This window comes from Astatotilapia calliptera, chromosome 23, assembly GCF_964374335.1.
Source record: "Astatotilapia calliptera chromosome 23, fAstCal68.1, whole genome shotgun sequence".
Lineage (NCBI taxonomy): Eukaryota > Metazoa > Chordata > Actinopteri > Cichliformes > Cichlidae > Astatotilapia > Astatotilapia calliptera.
The window spans coordinates 27,534,626-27,540,625 of record NC_137443.1 but is presented as its reverse complement, the minus strand read 5'-3'; the positions used below and the strand labels follow the sequence as shown (position 1 = coordinate 27,540,625).

General features: G+C 39.8%; 1 long non-coding RNA gene across 1 annotated transcript in view; it reads left to right on the top strand.

The window, feature by feature from the left end:
- The first annotated feature begins 216 nt into the window (after positions 1–216).
- LOC145424369 (uncharacterized) overlaps positions 217–6,000 on the top strand; it is a 57,842-nt gene continuing 52,058 nt past the window's right edge. The window contains exon 1 of the long non-coding RNA XR_013905425.1: positions 217–364. This is a non-coding gene — a long non-coding RNA (uncharacterized LOC145424369). The remainder of the gene's footprint in view (positions 365–6,000) is intronic.

The following is a 6,000-nucleotide window of genomic DNA, read 5'->3' as shown; positions in this document are numbered from 1 at the left end:
AACCAAAATCTAGATAAATCTATTGGTTTCCAAAGAAGATAGATACTTAGCAAAAACAACAAAACAGTCATGGAAGCAAAGTGTTTTTCATGGGTCATTTGTATGTAGGATTATTTTTCTTTCTTAACACCCAGAACTGAGTTGTGCAAGAATGCACTAAATCACTAAATGGTTCCCTGAATCTTTCAAGTTTAACAGTGTGTGTGCCCGTTTCAGGAAATGCCAGGGCAGCTGGGAGATCCTGCAGAGATAAGTGGCGCCAAAGGCACCGCTGATGTCACTGCCACTGGACTGAGAAGGCTCCCTCCCTCTCTGACTGCACTGACAGAAAAATGCCAAGTGAGGAGTTCAGTTCCAAAACAAGGTAAAGCTACTCGCTGCAACACAAGAAAATCCTTATGGAGGTGCAGCCAAGTGAGAAGCTGCAGATTTCCACTCATGAAATACAGAAGCAGGTTCACTTGGAGGATTGTAATGCTTCATAAGACACAGTAAAGTCACTCCGCTTTACTGGCTGTTACTACTACAACTGCTACTAATGCTTATTTTTATTGCCCATTAATCCCTTGATCATTTCTACCCCCTCTAAGGAGTTTATGTGGTTGGTACAGTTTGTGTCGCATATCAGGATAGAGTAAAAAACAGAAAAAAAGAAGTGCAGACATGAAAGATGCAAGCTGGCATGAAAAACGTAATTTTAATTTAATGGCGAGAAGTGCAAAAGATGTGTTTATCTCCAAGTTCCATTACATAAGGGAAAAAGAGAGTTTGTACAATTTTAACGAGCTTGAAAGTCAGTGTTTAGTATGACCACCTTTATTCTTCAACGTAGCCTGTACTTTCTTTAAGTAGTCTTCAGGAATAGTTCTCCAAGCTCCTTGAAGGACATTCAAAGCTCTTCTTTGGATGTTTCTGCTTTTTGTTCTGTTCGCTGTCAACATGATCCCACACTGATCCATGACTGATAGTGTTCCACTGTGTTTTTACTGAAAAATGAAGCCTTTGCCAATCAGAAGCTTTCCAGATGGTATTTCATGGTTAATTCAAATCAGATGGATCTTTTAAGTGTTCATAATTTCCATTAATTATGACCCCACTGACTGAAATGTAGCCTAAACCATGACTGAGCTTCCAGCGTGTTTTAAAGATGGCTGTAGGCACTCAGTGTTGCCCCTTGCCTAAAAATGGCTTCCTGTTATTTCTTAAGGACATGACTTTCAGATACTGATCTATCTGCTATAGATAGTTTTGAGGCCTGACATTTCAATTTAAAATTGGTCCTTTGCTAAGTTGTCTGTTACGTTAAACGCAACACTGGTTCATCCCTTGAGCTAGGTGCCTTTTTGTTCAGTGTGAAGTGGCGTAACCAGCAAAAACATTCCTCTGAAAATGGTCAGGTACAAGGACTGGACTGAAAATGAGTGAAAAAACCCTCGTTGGTCCAGGATGCTTAAAAACATATAAGAAAATCAAGGGGAAATTATAACACCATGAGCTGTTGCGTTAAAAGAAATATTATAGTCTTGGCCATCATTAGTGCAAATTGAACAAGTACTTTGCTTTGGCAGTATAAAAACAAGAATGGTGCGTCCATTTTAAATATATAACCAGCACTGTCCTTACTTATGTGTTTCCATACTGGAAAACATTTATTAAACAATTATATGTCTGAATGTTCTGGTTTATTTGTACAGCAGCGGCTTACGCCAACACATTTCGCAAACAATAAAATAAGTTATATTGCTCATAAAAGCAGACATACAAGTCAAACACAGGTGATTAAAAAGTCATAAATTCAAGTGCCAAACATAAAGAGATGAAAACACTCCATATGTCAGTTTCTCAGAATAAAGTAACGCATGACTCTTGTGCAACATTGTGCAACATCTGATAGTATTTTCAGGTCAGCTTACCTCAGTCCATGACAGTTTATCGAGTAAACAAACATGGATACTGATTTCTCTCCTGAAGTGTAATCAATTTGTGCTGTTTTCTTCTCTATACAGTATTATAATCTTTAAAATACATTTTCATGCTTAGAGAACACTTACAGAAGGAATATAAGCCAAATTAGTTTAACAAAAAAGTTGTTGCTCAACACATTCGGCCCAAAACGAAAAGCAACATGTTTGCACAACTAGAAGAGCATTTTAACAACGCAGCACAGATTTCTATCTTAGATTCTTGTTATCTTCCACCTCTACAACTTATCCAGACAGCTGAAGGTAAGGAAATCATGATCGGAAGCTTATCTATGTGACTTCAAAGAAAATAAACAACAACAAAAAAAAGCTAAAAATCAATGTTAACAAAAATAAATAAGAAACTTTGGTGTTTCTGTAGCAAAGGTTCATCAGGTTTGGACACAAAACAATTTAATTACGTTTGGAGAGACTTTGTGCTTTAGGCTTGAAAAAAAAGGTGCTTTGTTGACATGAGAGGACTTTTCTCATTACTGTGACAATGATAAACTTACTGTTAAGGTCATGCGATGGTCTTGATTAAAGAAACAACAAAGACTGCGGGTTTGAAATGAGAAACAAACTTGTATGTTCGGACCCATCCAATGACCCCCATCTCCTTTCCAGTAAAAAGCGATATTAGGCTGGAATAAACCACTCAATCAAACTGCTGTCTGTGTTTTTTTGTTTTACAAGGAAAAAGAATCTTCCCTTCATTTTTCTAATCCAGCACAGTAAAATAAAATCGCAGTTCTCTGACTGAGAGGCTGGAGTCACCAATGATTGGTAGATACAGACCTCAGGTTATAACCACAAAAAGAGGCCCAGTGCAGATATTGTTTTTTGGGTCTTCGAAGCCACAATGTATCCTGGGCTATACCACTGACCTACCTTCTATAAGGCAAATTGTTGCAGTAGTTTATGTCAACAAGCTTGTGCACAACTGACACACTACAAATGACAGACAGCAATATCAGGAATCACAAGTAACATATTTCCCAGCATGCCGTCCTGCCGTCAACAGTTTTCAGAAAAAGGCACCGGTTTGTAATAAATAAGGTGTAAGATAACTGAGTTAATATTTCCAGCTAAAATTCAACTCATGGGGAAAACTGAATAATAGCCTTCAATTCACAAGGTGAATGAAAACGTAACTTATGTAGTGGAACTAATAGAGTTTGTCAAGCTTTTACTGAATTCACCAAATATATGCACGATTATCTTACCTTCTGGGCCCTGGTGCCGGGTCGGCCACCCCACTGAAAGTTTCGTGGTTGCATAGAAACTACCTCAGTGATGATACTTTCTCAAAAGGTAACCCTGGGGTTGCCCTGTATAAAAACAGGATTGAGAACACACACTGGGAATGTTGAGTTGCTGGAGATAGATCATTCTTAGGGAATCTGTTAATCAACTGTGATTTTTTTACCCGTAGCATCTCCTGCCAAGTGTTAAGAATTTTGTGGATTTAGACCAATGCCAGCTTGTTTCGATGAAACTGATTCTAGACGAGGCATCCGCACGAGATCTGTGGAGAAGAGAGTTTTATCCCGGCGCCCTCAGTTTCTGAGCTACTGTTTGGCTGAAAGACAAGTAGAACAAGTTGAGCTCTGGCCAATTGTGGCTTGCTTATGCAGGTTTTTTGACAACCTGCATGACACGCTAAGGAGATCAGGCAAGGAGGTAGAGATGCATCAGGAATGTCAACAGTGGGAATGTCACGGCTAAGGACCGCTTGATTTTGATGTTGTCAGACTAGTTTGACGAAACAGCGACTGTTAGTTCGCTCACTATCGTTTTCTTTCGCTTTCTTTTGTTCTGTTGTTCTTTTCTTTTGTTAAACCTCACCCTTTGTTTGGGAGAACGACAAAACGTACTTTTTTACAAAGAAAAGAAAACCTTTTGTTTGTGTCGGAATGATTGTTTTGACACGGACGAAGAACAATTTAACAAAAGCAAAATACATATTTTGATTGTTGGACTGTTAGAGTTTGAGTTAGATTTAGGGTTGAGGTCATCACTGATGACAACTTAGACCTTAGAAGATTGACTGAAATTGTACAAGGATATCTTTTGGACTCCTCCATGGTGAGATATTTTGTTGGATACCTCATGACAGGCACAAAACAAGCTGGAGAGATGTCTGGTGATTTTTTGAATGCTTTGCTAACTCCTGGAAGAGGTTTAGGAGGTCAAAGAGTTCTGCTTAACCCTGAGGTCTAAGTCATCATCGTTGATGATCCCAACCCTAAACCGAACCCTCGTGATTGTTTTTGTCCCTTGATTTCCAATATTTGGAAGAACAGTTTCTAGTAGGTCGGGACAGTGTGTAAAATGAAAATAAAATGTAGGGATTCGTAAATCAGACCCAAAATTGAACATAGAAAACAGCAACATTTTAAGATTTCCTTAAAAATATTAGCTAATTTTGAGTTTGATGGCAGAAACAAGCCTCAGAAAAGTCGGGATGGATGCAACAAATGCCTGGAAAATAAGTGGCACTAAAAAGAAACAGCTGCAAGAACATTTTGCTAGTATCAGATGTTGTCCAATTAGAGAGGAGGCAGACTGTTCTGTCTGTTTTAGCCTCATTTTAGCCTCACATTGGACTAACATCATGTGGTGTAACGCCTGCTTCATAGCTTCTGACAACTATAATAAATATCCTCAGATTCATGAAAGACGCCCATTAAAGAAAAGAGGGTTGATTCCAAATATTTCTCAGCGGTTTATAGACGGAAACCTTCAGGTGCTTCAGATGCTCAGTGAACCCCAGCTGAATTTGTGTGTTCAGAAACGTGGGAGGGATGAATGTGCCACAAGTTGGCAGGATTGAAGTTATTTGCAGCTATTAGAGAGGCTCCGCACACGAGGAACATTTAAACAGCGACACAGAAACGGCCTCCTTTTTGTGTCCTGTTTACTCTTATTTACCATCCCTTAAGCGTTTATTTTAAACCCACCAAATTGTAGTTTTGGTGCTCTAAACCGGTTTTTATTTCTCACAGGCTTGCAGCAGTAATAATAATAATGATGACGAAGATAATAATAAGCTTCATGGCTCGCGTCCTTGCTCATCTCTTTGTTAGTGTCACCATCACAAAGAAACTTTCTGAAAGCTTCACGGACACATTGTGAGCTCTGATCTTCACACATGTGCGCACACACACAGAGTAATGAACTTTAACAAGCCAGCTCTGCACAGTACGACAGCTTCAACCCCTCGCACACACTCACGCGGCGCTGCCAGCACAGCTTGCCATTAGCCCAGGGTTGGCCGACTCCAGACGATGTTTCCAATCTCTCGCACCATCTGCTCCTCGCCTCTGCGCTATCGAAAGGAGGAAGAGTGCAGCTTCCTCTTCCTCCTCCTCATCCTACCCTACGAGGCTGGCCATCTTGTGTGGAGGTGTGAAAGCTCTGGGACATCCAACCCCCTTGAAAATATTAGCGATAGTAGTGTTTTCTGCGTGTTATTCCCCCCCAAAGAGTTGCCATCCTCTGAGATCCTATTTTTCTTTTTTAATTTACTTTATTTTTTAAAAGCTTGTTGCAGATTGCTCAGTGGCAGTAGTTGCAGTAGCAGCAGCTCCACACCATCACGACAGCACTTTAAAACCAAAAGCAAATGACTCGCATGCAATCAATAAAACACTAAAGAGAGGACACTAAAAAACAAAGCACCATTAACATAATAGATATTCAAAGTTAATAGTGCAATAGCATCAATAACATCTGCCTTTAATTTCCTGGAAACGATGACTTTGATGGATTTTTATGCCTCTTGCAGGAAAGTTAAGAATAGCTTTCAAGCTGTCAATAGTCACCTGCTGACATATGTAGGGTTTAACAGTGCAAGTAAAGTGTGGAGCGCATAAAAGGGGCTTCTTTTGCAGAGCCAAGACAGACAGTAACTGTTTTGTAAATGCAAACAGACAGATTTATATTTATCCGCCGCTCGGTGGAAGGCCTCGGCATCCATCCGCTCCTCCGCCAAGGTTGAGGATTGAAAAATGAGACGGATGCCTTCTGCAGATTA